Source organism: Marmota monax, unplaced genomic scaffold (assembly GCF_021218885.2).
Source record: "Marmota monax isolate L192 unplaced genomic scaffold, Marmota_monax_Labrador192_F-V1.1 WCK01_AAM20220418_F8-fsc00020, whole genome shotgun sequence".
NCBI classification, from domain to species: Eukaryota; Metazoa; Chordata; class Mammalia; order Rodentia; family Sciuridae; genus Marmota; species Marmota monax.
The window spans coordinates 12,821,552-12,836,038 of record NW_026692912.1 but is presented as its reverse complement, the minus strand read 5'-3'; the positions used below and the strand labels follow the sequence as shown (position 1 = coordinate 12,836,038).

The 14,487-nt window shown below is 45.7% G+C and overlaps 1 protein-coding gene across 1 annotated transcript in view; it reads left to right on the top strand.

The window, feature by feature from the left end:
* The first annotated feature begins 1,967 nt into the window (after positions 1-1,967).
* The window catches only part of Brinp1 (BMP/retinoic acid inducible neural specific 1), a 171,645-nt gene continuing 159,125 nt past the window's right edge, over positions 1,968-14,487 (top strand). Inside the window, exon 1 of the mRNA XM_058581649.1 lies at positions 1,968-2,314. The gene's annotated coding sequence lies outside the window, so the exon portion shown is untranslated. The remainder of the gene's footprint in view (positions 2,315-14,487) is intronic.

The window sequence follows — 14,487 nt, the reverse complement described above, 5'->3', positions numbered from 1 at the left end:
ATGTTCATCTACACGTGAACCTGCCTGCCAGGTTTTCAGAACTGCATTACCAATAATGTACTGTTGCCTACTATTGCTGAAGGAGACAGTTCTGAGATGGAGGGTGATGGAGAAACAGAAGAAAATGCAGAAAACATGCATTGAATATGTGAAGGAGAAATACCGAAAGAGGAACAGTACAGAAAGAGAGAAAGAAAGGGGAGGGAGAGAAAGGAATAGGCGATAGCAACCCTAGGCTCCGTAATGACATGGATGGAGAAGCAGGTGTATGGTGAAAGTATTTCTTCATAGACTCAAAGTCAAAGTTGCCCCTGGAACCACTGGCCAGGATCCGAATCTGCTCCAGATACCAAGGGAAGGAGAAAGTTGCCCAAGAAAAAAAATCAGACAGAAAGAGAAATCACTGGGCTGGTCAGTGACCTGAGAGCTGTCCGTGGTGCTGACTTCCTCATTTAGAATAGAGTGAATTAGAGGAACCCAGAACTGGTTGCTGCTCCCTCCCCTTCCCTCCCTCTCCTTAGTCCTGCACTCTGGGGACCCAGGGCCATCCTAGACATCTCTGTGTCTTTCCCCTTTTTTTCTTCTTCATTCTTCGTTAATTACATACATTTACTCAAGTCCCCAGAGCATCACTCAAATATTTCTCTTCATTTTATTCCAAGACTCTTCTTCCACCTTATTTCCTTAAAGGCCTTCTTAAAAGTCACATCTCTCTCCTCTCATCCTTTGGATAATAATAAAGTGATTACAATAGGAATCATAATTGCAGAAAACATGCATTGAGCATTCACTAGGTGGGAGGGATCTTTTTATATGCTTTTATATACATTGGCTCATTTAAATTCCACATCAACTCCCTTACATAGGTAGTCACATTATCCTAGTAAACATGAAAAATCGAGGCTTAAGAAGTATGTAATTTGGCCAACATCCTGTAGCTACTGGCTTTGCACCCCCTCTTGAGCCTGTACTTTTGAATCTGGGTTCCTTTAAATTCCCCAACATTTTGTCTTTATGGTTTCCTGCTTCTCCACTCTGTTAGTTTCACGGCTGCTTCCCACCCTGGCTTAATGTTTAAGGGACTAGGAATGTGCATTACTGGTGCGGTTTAAATCACAAGGGAAGCAAAGTAAGCACACGTACAGAATATGCACCGTGAGGGCATTCCGATCGCCTGAGGGCCTTCTTTTCTGCTTCAGAGAGAGGCCCAGTGTCAGCAACCCCAGCCGGCAAGCACCTCGGGCTCTATGCGGAGTCTGGCTGTCTACATTCATGTCTCAGTCCCTGTACCCTCGCCTCTTCCCTGCCTCTGGTGGTCTCCAGAGAACTTTGCGTTCCCCTCAGCTTCTCATTCCTCCATCCTGCCCACGTAGAGAAGCGCTTGCTTAATTCCTGGGGGTTACGTGGGCTCCCGCCGACACAAGGAAACACAGTCTCAAATGCAGAGAGGCACAGACACAAACGGACCCACATGGGTACCTCCCCGGAAAAAAGAAAAAAAAAAAAAACAAACACGCTCCGATGGGTTCACGCAGCCCCACGAGTACCCGCATACTCAGAAACACTCGGGTACTCGCGACGCACGCAGCTACAGACACGCTTAAGAACACCACCATTCGGGATCTGCGCACACACGCAGCATCGGTGGATGCTCAGACCCCGAGACGCACCGCCCTGTCCCCAGACCCAGGAGACTCCCGGGTGGCTCAGCCTCAGCCCACCCAGGCCGCCCCTCCCTCCGGGCGGCCTCCCTTCTCTCGGCTGCCTTCTCTTCCTCCTCCGCCTAAAGACGTACAAAACACTCCTCGGAATAAACCCGGCGCTCGGCTCCTCCCTCCCCGCCCCCCGGCAGCCGCTCCCCCATTCATTTTAGCCCGTCTCCGGCTAAGTCCCGCCCCCTGCCTGGCCCGTCCTCCGCTGCTCCCCGCCCGGAGACCGCGGCGCACTTGGACTTCCCTCTCCATTCGCCAGCCGCCTCGCTCCGGGTCCCCACGGCTGCGAACTGATCTGGCGCGGGGGGAGGAGGAGAGCGCAGGCGAGAGTGGGAGAGAGCTGGCGAGAGAGCAGGAGCCGGGAGGCACAGGGAGTAGTGACCGCCTTCCGGAGCCGGGATTCATGCCTGTCCTCGGGACCAGCGAAGGGGACTTTACGGCTGAGTATGAGCCAGGCTGCTAGGAGCCAGGTACCCCCACGCCTGCAGTCCCCGCGCCGTCCCCGGTATGCGAGCTGGACGCAGGGCTCTCCCAAGTTCCCACCGAGCAGAATAAAAAGCGTCGGCCCGCAGCTCTCCGCCAAAGACGGACATTGACTCCAGGTAAGGCGGCGCCGGTGCAGCGCCCCGGAGCCCCGCTGCCCTTGGAGAGGGCCCCGCGCCGCATTCGGGGCGCCCCGGCCGCCCCACTCCCCGCGGCACCCTCGTCCGCTCTTCCCAGGCCACAGTCCGCCGCCAAGTCCAAACAGGTTCCGGGGAGGGGGGTCCCTGTACGTGGGGCTCCGAGGGTTAAATGCGGCTTTTAGTAAAGTGGCATGTGTGCCCCCGCGCGCTCCCGACGTGTGTACCATGGTGGGAACTTGATGTGGTGCTAGTGTGTGTCTGCGTGTGCGGCGTCGTTTGCGTTTGATGCGTGTTTGTGGTGTGTGTGTGTGTGTGTGTGTGTGTGTGTGTAGGGGAGGGGGTGAAGAGAGGTCCTATAACCTACTTACGGCGCGATATGTGTGTGTGTGTATGTTTGTATGTATGTTTGTATGTGTGCGCTTGTGTGTCTTTTTAATTAGGTCTCTCCAGCTTACACGAAATGGGATCCTTACTATAGGATCACGTAGCCATCGGGAAACCCGCTGTGGACTTCCTCCCTGGGCTCCGGGCTCGGGTTTGGCGGAGATGATAGGGATATGGATGGCATCATATTTAGTCCAGTGTTGGTACCCTTGAAGGAAAATTCCTCCAAAGGATGGACCTTCTACACACTTGGACACACCGTTTAATATGAAAGAGAAATGACCAGACCCTGAGGCAAATGAGATGCTGTCACTTTAAATTCCACACTGGGCAGACTCCAGGATTCTGAAGGGAATTTGGAGGCACTGGGTAGCCTGTGATAGAGGAAGGGGAAAGTCAGCGCGGTGGGCTTCTTATCTGGGGCTGGGCAAGTCTGGGATAGAGATGTGCCCTGTCTCTTGGTTTATAATATCTCAGCATAAGGACATTTCCTGTTTCTGGTGGTTTTGGGGGAGGATCAGGGCAAGTTTATGTGGTTCTCCCTCTGGGAAGGGAGAAAACATCCTCTGGGGACTTGCTTGTCCATCACCATTGCATGGGGTCTCAGAAGAGATTTCATGTAGGGGGCAGCTCTGCAGCTCTGGGTGATAGGAAGGCGATATCTGGGGCACTTCCCTAAGACAGATTTTTCTTTCCTTCCCCATCTCAGGCAGGCTTGAGAAGCCCCCTGACCCCAGCAAATCTTCTAAAACTGTGTCCCTGCTGGAGTTAGAAGGATACAGGGAGAAGGCAGAGGGGTGTGTGTGTGTGTGTGTGTGTGTGTGTGTGTGTGTGAGAGAGAGAGAGAGAGAGAGAGAGAGAGAGAGAGAACCGGTTGGGGAGACTTACAATTTGGGAAGGGACCCTGGGTATTGAGCCCATGATAGAATGTGGCGGTAATTGACTTAAACTGCTGTCTGGTTTGTACCTCACATCTCTTGTTTAGCTCCAAAATACTGCCAAGGGCAGGGTGGGGCATGGGAGAATCTCTTTTAGGAAGACAGTTTGGGTCCAGGCCCTCTTTCCTTTTTCCTCCACCTTTTAGGAGTCTTCCTAGGTAAGTCCCTTGGCCACCTTGGCTAGGTACTCTTGGGCTTGGGCTCTGGGGCCAGCCATTGATTTGATTCCCTGCTGTCTCTAAAAGGCTTGCCCTACTCAGCAAAAATGCTGAGTTTTACTGCTGTTAGCATGGCTTCCAGACTCGGCAGCTGTTACTTTCTCAAGGTAAGAGGCAGCCGTTCTGCTACCAGGCAGCAAAGCCAGGAGAAGACAAGGCTGAGAAGGTGGAGCCCAGCTTCGTGTCTACCTCAGCTTGAAGGGACCACCAAAAAGGGTTTGAGAGAAGAAGAAAAAAAACATAGAAATACACTTGGCTTAAACATTATTTATATATGTATATATTTGTCTTCTGGGGTGAGATAAAAGCAAATGTGTGTTTGCAGGAACCTGCCCCAGTGAGTGGGTGGCTGTTCTACCTGCAGGCACTTGCAGACATACCATTCTCTGGCCAGAGGCAGCTACCTCAGGCTGAAGCCTTCACATTGCCACAGAGAATCTGCTTCAGGAAACTCCAGTTAGAGCAGAGCTGCCTGGTTCATTTTGGGTAGGGGGTGTGAAGGCAGAGGAGGAGACCCCCTGCTGGGAACCACTCTCATTTTCTCTCTTTTCCAATCCATAGATGATCGAAGCTGGAAGGAATATGAAAGAACAGACAGGCAGGACTCTGTGGCCCAAGACAGGATGAGGATCTCCTAACATTCTCTAGGGAATTGGTGGCATGCCCAGAGTTAGAACCCAGGTTGCCTGTCAGTCATATCAATGTCTTTCTCTCAATCACTCTGCCCAGGGATTGTGTATTGTTCTCCACCCTGCCTGGCCACTATGTTCCCACCCAAGGGACAGCTGCTTGTCTTTCCCTCATCAAACTTCTCATTTCAAAGACGTGTTTCAGAACTTCTCCATCTGGAAATGTGACCCTCGAGAGAAGTGACCCAATGTGTCTCAATCACTGTTCCCCATAGGCAGGCATATCCGTGCACGTATCAGACACACACACACACACACACACACAAAACATAGATTCTTTCTCCAGTGTCTTTAGATAATTATACACAAGCAGGGAACCAATACTGACTATGACTGGTAGACAGAACCCATCAAAGCATCTGTACTAAGCCTGAGCTTCTTTATTAAGGAAAACTTTGCTTTCCAGAGTGCTAAGTGTACACCCACCCATTAGTGCAAATACTTCAGGCAAATTAATCTCTTTATATTAATTAGAATCTGAGCCCCATATGTTTATTCATGTTGCAGGCATAGGAGCACAGGCAGGCACGCATGCTTACAGGCACTCACGTGCACATGTGCTCACACAGATCTAGAAACCTTTTCTGCTTGCTGCACTCCCAAAAGACATTTGCGACCTCCACACCAAATTGGGTTCCCCCTTATAAAGGCATCTCTCAAAGTAGTATTGGGACTCTTAGTTCCAGGGAAAGGGAGATACAAACCCCTGTGAGCCAGAGGCCCTTTAGAAGTCAGAGTCAGGCTCACTTACAAGTTTGCTCTCAGTCTTCTAGATGCTCTTTTTTTGGGGTGCAGGCAAGTACTGGGAAGCACAGCGTTTTAGGCCCAACTGCTATAGTCTTTTCCACGCAGGTTTATCCAGGGCTGAATGGCACTTTTGCTCCCAGAAGGGGGAGCTGTGACTCCATTTCAACCAAGGAAAAACAGCAGAGAGATTCCAAATCAGCTGTTGGGCCCCTGTTGAGTTTAGAAGGCCCAGCTCAGGCTGCAATGAGTACATTTGTAGCAGTATAGGTGGAAATGGTAAAAACACCCTTCCCTGTTCTGCTCAAGTAGGACATCGCTTTCTTAGTGTATTAAAGATTTTATGTTATTGACCCAAAAGTCCTCTTTTCTCTGAAAAGGTCTTTGTCCAAAGGTCCTTCAGTTGTATGAGGAGACATTTTATGATTGGCATCCTCTCTCTTTCCCCTCTCAGTTCCTTAGATAAAATGATCAGCATGTATCACCTAGATATCCACGAAGGTTAAACATACCTGGTCCTTCTCTTCCTGCTTCCCCTTTGCTAAAATCCAAAGTTGAACAAATCAATTACCAAACTGCAGGTGACCATACTATCAAGATGGGGTAATTTGAAAAGGACAAGTCTTCAAATGTCATTCTTCAAATAATCTCCCCCATTGTTTTCCATTTTAATCCTTTATCATTAAAAATAATGAATTTCTCTACCAATCTTTCCACCACTTCCTACCTTTAGGGTTTACTTTGTAAAACGCTATCCATATTTTAACATCCAGCTCAAATAACCCTTTCAAGAAGACTTCCCAAGACCTTATTCTGGAATTAATCTCTTTCTTCCTTCCATTGCTACATAATTTTATCTGAGACTGTTAAGCTTGTCTCCATTTTCCTGGATTGCACCGAGGGGATGGGTCTGTCTTGCCCTCGTCAGTGTTCTTCTTGGGAGCCTCTTTGTATCCCCAGGGACTGACACCAGTGGTTGCTCTGTAAACGTTTGCTTTGGCATTTCATGTCCAGGCTCAGCAGCAGCTGTCACCTCTCTTCCTCTCTCTCTCACTCACTCTCTCTGACAGTCGCTTCATATTTACTCAAAGCCATGCTGCTGTGGCTTCCAAGTAACGGCTCTTTTACTAATAATATTGTAGGGATGTTGATCATACAGACAGAAAGTTATGTCCTACTTGGAAGAGAACATTACCCCAACTGTGTTCCCAATCTTTCATTCTGTTCTCTCCTTTCATCTCCCTTCTCACCCAGTAGGGCAAACACCGACCGTGTTTCAGAAGAGAAAGTGAAGCTCATGATGGTGAGGTTCCTTTCCCAAGGTCACATAATGAGCAGAGCATGTGAACCTAAGTCCTCCTCACTAGAGCATCTCTGTGCTTCCCTCTGTGTAATTGAGTTAATGGATGGCACATGAGATGGGTTTATTCAATGGCCAGAAATAACAGATACATATTATTAACTTTTTGAAATTAATGGTATGAAGGTGTCATGGAGTCATTGGATAAAAAAAAAAAAATCTCAGTATTTTCTTTGAGAAGTTTCTCTAAAGAAACCCCTGATGGTTTTTCAATAACTGAACTTTCTTCTTATTCAGGAATCAAAAATCCTTTTGGTAACACAATCCATTTTAGTTTGAGTCCTTTTGGAGCCCATGAGTTCATTACCACACAAAGCAGTCTATGTTGTATTTGCACAGCTTTGTTGGAATATTTTCTTTTTCTTTTAGACTTTGACCCTAAATCTGCCTTCTCTCTATATGTCTCTGAAATCACACAAATACAATTCTCTTTCAGTTTTCTGTTCTTCACATAATATGCAAGCATAATCACATAACTCCCAAGTTTTCTTTTTCCGAGAAAGGCCTGTCTTCACAGTTCTGTCTCCTGTAACATCCTTTTAGGAGGCCTCTGACTATGCTGGATATTGTCCTATGAATATTCTCTTTTTTATCTTATTTTTTAAAGGATTTTGGTTGCTGTTGTTGTTGTAGATGAACACAATATCTTTATTTATTTATTTTTAATATGGTGCTAAGGGTCAAACTCAGTACCTCGTACATGGTAGGCAAACGCCCTACCACTGAGCTACAACCCCATCCCTTATCTCATTTTTAAGGTTTAGAAGGCACAAAAAGGGGGATCAACAACCTGAAATTGAGTGAGGATTAAAAGAAAGCATTAATTTATTAAGGTACTCGACACATGCTTATTGGGTCCCTGATATTTGGAAAACATTGCTCTAGACCAGCACTGTTTAATAGAACCTTCCGGAATAATTAAAATGTTCTCTGTGCTGTCCAATATGGTAGCCATTTACTGCAGGTTATTACTGAGCACTTGAAACATCTCTAGCACTATTGATAAACTGAATTTTTAATTTTATTTAATTCGTATTGATTTTTATTTTAGTTTGCATAGTTATATTTGGATAGTGGTTACTGTATTGAACAGTGCAGGTCTAGACACTAGAAACGGATCATGAACATGGCCCTGTTTTCAATGGAGCTCACACTTAGTAGGCAGAGCTAGATAATAAATGAGTAAGCAAATAGACCAGCACAATAGTGTCACAGAAAAGAATTAGGGGAAATCTGCTAGAAGAGAATGTGGGTGATTTCACCTGAGGAAGGTTAGTCAGGGAAAGCCTTTTCTGGGCAAGTGGCATTAGAGCTGAGATCGGAACGAGGAAGAACCAGCCTTGAGGTTGTATTGGGGAGGAGCATGAGAGGCAGGGAGAAAGATGACAATGTGGTACTCACCCAGAGGGAGGCTGGGGATGGACTGAACTCTACGTGGCTGAGGATTTGAATGAGAAGGAGAATCATGACGAGGCAGGCAGGCGCCAGAACCCACAGGCCTCAGAGAGGGAAAGACGCGGCGGCATCTCTCCTGTGCTATCGCCCTGGCTGGGAAGCAAGTGGTGTGAGACCTGAGGAGAGTTTGGAAGTTGACAGAGGCTCATCATCAGGTTCTCATGATGGGTTTTCATCCTGTTCAGTTTTAAACAGGTGTTTAAACAAGTTCTTCTAATCTGAGTTCCTAGGCCTGCTTTGAGTGTCATACCCTGGCAATGCCAAGTCTGAGGAAAGGGGAGGAGTAGGAGTCAATTGGGAGGGAAAAAAAGGAAGAGAATGAAGACCTGGGGAGAAGGTGATTGCAGTGAAATCTGGAGTGAGTTTCACCTGCCAAATATTAGGGATCTTGTCTGTGAAAGGCCTTGAACAAAGTGACTCAGGGGCTACATCACTGAGTCCAGCCAGGTGCTGGCCATCTAATACGAGAGGTCTGGCAATCCCTACGTAATCATCACGCATAATAGACTAATAGCACCATTTCCCAATTTCTGTGAGAGCGTGGGGAGTGGAAGCCACATCAGTAGAGAAAGTGATGATGAAGATGGTGACAGTGTCAATGATCAGAGACCGTATCCTTTCATTTTAGATCCCCGTAGTTCCAAACCTCATACAATAGGAGCACAGGGACACGGGGCTCTGGCCACTGCATATCTAGACCTCCTGGGGAGCCTGTGTTTCCCTCTGTGGGCTTGTCTTTGTAAGTTGGGAAGGACCTTATGTAGCTTGACCTCACTGAAGAGGTGTTGCCCAGTTCTACAGAAATGCTGCGTGACGCAGTTGTTGTACAACCAGAAAGACACGTGCACGGTGGCCATATGTCACTGTAAAGTCTAGATGACCTCTCAAAAATGAGCAAATCTAAAAGAAGTCATATCTCAGAGCACAGAATGGGATCCAAGACAGGGTGGCCAAGGGGGATAGATAGATGGTTATCTTGTGCTGCTGGTGAAGTTCTTAATATCTGAGTGATTCAATGTTGCCACGAAACCCAATGTCCTCCTGGAACACAGAAGGCTGCCTGGAAATCCGTAGACAATCCTTCCTACTGAGGGGGCAAAGAAGACAATTAAGAAGATAATGAGGCCGAGGAGAAGTGAAATTAGTTTTTTTTTTTTTCATGAGAGTGAAGGGGATCTTTGTCTCCCAAGACAACTAGCTTTTGGATATTGCAGGTGGCCTAAAGGAGAATAGACTGAAGAAGAATGAGTGTGAGAAAGTTAAGAGCAGTAAATGATCAGACCACCCTACCATCCACACACATGAGCAGGGAGCCCAAGGAGGAAACGCCATAGATCATTCTGCATGAATTCTGCTCTCAGCGTGCAGTGGTTTCTCATGGGGTGCAGAGCTGTGTGCAGGATGCTAGGGCCAACTTGGGAACAGCTAAGTGATGGTATGCCCCCAAGGGTGCAAGGTAGATTCATAAGGCAATTAACAAAGGCAAGATGCAGGGCTTTTTTTTTTTTGGTGTAAACTGCAAAGGTCGGAACAGCGGGACTGCAAGTAAATGACCCATCTGAATAGCTAGAACTCTTTGTAAGGGTTAATTCAATACTGGCCCCAAAGGGTTTCTGAGAGATAATTTATCTAGCCTTTTAAAGGTCCTGCAAATGAGCCAGTGGGAACCTCTCGGAGAAAGAATGGATCCTGGGGGTAAGGCGGAGGAGCCCAGTTTCAGATCACAAGTGGATACTGGATACTGACGGAGGAAGGACAGACATCCAGTATATGAGTGAACCTTAGAGGATCCGCCCTATGAAGTGATGAGTTGTCTGGTTTCCGTTCTAAAATTTAGCAGTCTGCAAAAGTAAATGAAACTCTGGTGGGCTGTGGAATTATAAGAGTATCTGGAAGCCCCAAGATCATCCTGGAAGTGCATTCTGAGAACTGTGACAGAGACAACTGGCTTTAGTAAGTCTGCTCTGTTTGCACAGTACGAGGTAAGCTAAAATGCTCATGGAAGTTGATGAGTTCTGAGTTCATTGGCACCTCGTAGGGGAAGGACCGACAAGGAGCCTGCCGCTACTATAAAAACATCTGCACCAGCACAGTAGCCATTAAAAAAAGAAAATCAGCACTTTGGTATGTTTAGGAGTGTAGGGGAAAGATTGAAAAATAGATTACCTGGCAAGGCTTGGTAATACGGTTTTGCTGCTGGGACACATTTTGGAGACACGACTCTTTTAGATGAAGTGGTCCTCGTCAAATGCCATTTCCAGAGATGGCCAAGGATGGGGAGGGCTGCGGGGGGTCATAAAGAATTTTATTCTGAGTGCATATCAACAGAACAGCATCCTTCAAAGTCCAGTGAAGCCTTACAAATGATTTCTGAAAATATTGCCAGGTCAGCCTCAGTTTTGCTTATCCTTTCTCTTTCCTGACAGTGGAAATTATGCATTTATGGAGAACTCGGGATCTTCACCTAGAGACGGCCAGAATGTGACTGTACTAAAATCATTCTTGTAGTGGGAAAGTGTCTGGGCTAAGGGTGTCACGTGTTCTTTGTTCTGTAATAGATGATTGATATAGATTTCTTGTTGAATCTTCTCAACAAGCTCATGGGTAGTATCTCCCATTTTAGAGATGAGGAAACTGAGGCACATAGAAGTGATACTACCTGTCTAAGGCCTGTCAACAGTGTGTTATTGAAGATTTGAGCCTATTTCTATAGGACTTGAAAGGAGAGAGGTTAAAAGCTTCAACATTGGTGTTTAATACCTGCTTTTCCATTTAGTAGTTATCTGATCTTGCTCTTCCATCGAGTAGCTATCTGACCTTGGCCAGATTGCCCAATACTCCCATGTCAGTTTTCTCATCTGTAAAATGAGAATAAGAATGGCAAGTTTGCATAGAGATAATGTGGGAAATTAGTTCATTTACACACTAGGTGCTTCACACAATGCCTGGCAGATCATTGGAGCTATATAAGCATTTACTGCTATTGCTTTGTGTGGTTGCCCTGATACACCCTGTTGTATAAGATTAGCATTGCCTGCACTCCTGGGGTGTGTTTTCATGCTAGAAATACCCCACGTGAAAGAGATTACTATTAGGTTCAAGGAACTGCCTTGCTGTTTTAATCAGCTTTTTTGCTGCTGTGACCAAAAGGCCTAAAAAGAACAATTTTAGAGGAGGAAAAGTTTATTTGGGGGCTTATGGTTTCAGAGGTCTCAGTCCATAGATGGCCAGCTTCATTGCTCTGGGCTAAAGGTGTGGCGGAACATCATGGTGGAAGAGTGTGGTCTACTAAAACAGCTCAGAACACAGCCACCAGGAAGCAGAATGAGCAAGTGCCCCTCATGAAAACAGCATGTATGCCCAAAGGCCTGCCCTCAATGACCCATCACCTCTAGCCACACGCTACCTGCCTACAGTTACCACCCACTTAATCCTCATTGAGGGTTTGATTCACTGATTGGGTTAAGATGCTCATAACCAAATCAGTTCACTCTAAACTTTCTTGCATTGTCTCACAATGAGCTTCTGGGGGACAGTCATATCTAAACTATAACATTGCAAAGGAACTCACTCATCATTTTTGTCAACATCCTCCCTCCCCATCCTCCAGGGTAGCATGTGACACTCAGGAGATACTGAGAAAGCAGGGAAGGCAGAGAAGTATGCAAAATTACTAAGGCAGGTTTTTTAAATTTCAGAAAACAGATACAGACATAAGGTCATCTGTCCCCAGAGCTGAAAATCATCTTCCACACTGTTCAGTTTAATTTTCACTTTTGTTTTTGTTGTTGTTTTGTTTCATTGTATACACAGACTCTTCTTTCTTAAGATCCAACAGTATCTATGTTGGTTTGAGAACCTGAACTCCCGGCAGCCCATCTCACTGTACCTTTTGCTTGGCTTTCTAATCTATTAGTGTGCTTATCAGGTGTGCATGGGAGGGTGGCTGATGGACAGGGTGCTGAATGCCCTGGTGTGATCTGGTCTCCTCTTCCTCATGAGTCAGTCCACTCTTCATCCCTGTCATCACTTACTTTACCAAGAACTCGAATGTCTTGACATGATTTTTATAATCTCATTAATCTTTATATTAACACTTTACAATTGGAACTATTCTTCCATTTTCCTGGTGAGGACATTGAGGTTCAGAAGTGAAAGGACCCACTCTAAGATATTAAACTGGTGGTGGCATCAGATCTCAGCTTGTGTGTGCTATTGGTCATTGGTAATGTTATTACATTAACGTGCCTTCCCTCCTTCCACTAGTCTAAGGCATTGTCCAGCGGTCAGCAGCTTGGTGGCTTGCCAAAATTAAGGTTGATGATTGCTACTTGGTCCCTGTTGTCTTGGGCCAGGTCAGCCATTGCAAATCTCCCCCCTTCTGTTATGCATGTGCCCGGGATTCTGATCTTATACACGCCTAAATGAGAAAGGCATCCATCTCACATGTTCTAGGAGATGTTATAAATGGCGCTGCTGGAGGGAGGCTTCTTAAATCTCCTTAACAATCTGCATTTTACTTTCTCTCCTTCTTTATCTGTCAGCATCATGAATATCTTCCACTCTTCCAGTGCTTTCTGGCTGCCAACTTCATAGCCTCTTAAAATAGTAATTTAACTTCACAATGCCTCAGCAGGAAACCTTAGCTTAGCCTGTTTATTTGTACCCATAAGTTGTAAAAGTTCAAATGCTGCTGAGACCAGGACCAGTAGTCATAGAATATGCTACTGTTTACCACTGAACCAGAGTCAGGTGCCAAGATGTTACTTTTCTTGGGGATAGAACCACCAAAGGCACTTCTGATTACAGTAGTGCTTTTAAAAGCAGTCAAAGAAAGAGGGTGGAGGTGGCAGGAATTGTGGCAGCCAGATGTTGCAAGATAATATATGTACATTTCTCTGTATGTGCATCTGTCTCTCTCTTCTCCTCTCTTACACCCACATATGTATATGTGGAAAGAAAGGAATACTGAACATGGTTGAGTGTGGGAAGGAAAGATAGAGAGAAGCAAGTCCAACGCCAGTTTCTTTTTTCTTAATAATGGGACATGAAGCCAGAGATGGTCTGGAGATCACCTACGATCAGAAGATGGTTTGGAATAGAACTTTCAAGTCACAATGGAATGGGGAACACATGTGGTCAATATATTTATTAAAAAAATATTCTGGTTCCTTAAAAATCAATAGCAGTGGGATGCCAAATACTATTACCAAAGTTTTGTTTTGTTTTGAATGTCACTTCCAATTTGGACATTCATGCAGGGAAAAGGACACTTTGGTGTAGTGTTGGCGGTAATATGTATTAAATGCAGAGTCTTTTTATGAAATGTGACTTTTTTTTTTTTTTTTTTCATTTTAAAACAAATGAAAAAGCAAACCTTGTTTACTGAGCACTTCTTCTGTGCCAGACGCTGTTCTAAGTGGCGTGACAAAACCAAGACCCCCATCCCCATCTTGGAGCTGACACTGTAATTGAGGGAGAAGATAATATATAAATAAACAAGTAAAAATATATTATGTGTCAGATGGTGGTAAGTGTAATAGAGAAAAATAGAACGTGGTTGGAGAGGGAAGATGTGGGGACAGATGGTGAGGTGGGAGAGGGCTTGTTGTTCTGCGTAGGTGGGAGAGGGAAGCTTTCATTGAAAGGCTGACGCAGGAGCAGGGCCACCAGAGGAGACCAAGAGGGCGCCAGGTGGACACAAGAAGGAAGAGCATTCTGGGTGAGGCAGTGAGAATAGAGTCCCTGAGGTGGGACGGTGCACACGAGGGAGAGGGTGTGGAAGGGGCAATGTGCCTGGGCTGAGTGAAGTAGGGGTGAAGGAGGAGCTCCATTAGCAAGAGAACAGGACTTCATCTTGATCTGGAGGACTCTCAGCTCTGTCTCTCTCTATCTTTGTCTTCATCTTTGCCTCATCTCTGAGGAATTCCCCCTTCTAGGAAGTCAGTGAATTAGATGTGCACAAATTTGTGAAGAAGGGATGTTATTAGAACTTTTGTGGAACAACGAAAAAAACAAAAGAAATTGTATAATGGAATACTGAACAGACTTTGAGAATGGTATTAGGGAAGCACATGTATACATTTGAAGGCAGCATCAAAATACAGAGGCTCATCTGTAAGGTGGGCCTTATTATATTATATCCGTAGGCACTCAGCAACGCACCTCATATGCAGTAAGAGTTTCAAAAATGGCACTTACGACATTTATTGATGTCAACCTATTTTTTAGTGAACTGTTAAGTTAAAGAATCATAAGGTCAAAACACCATGGATAGCACCATTGATTGTTTTATAAAATGCACCTATTTAAGCGTGGCTTTATTTTGGTAATGGGTTATGAGTCAATTCCATCTTTTTCTGCT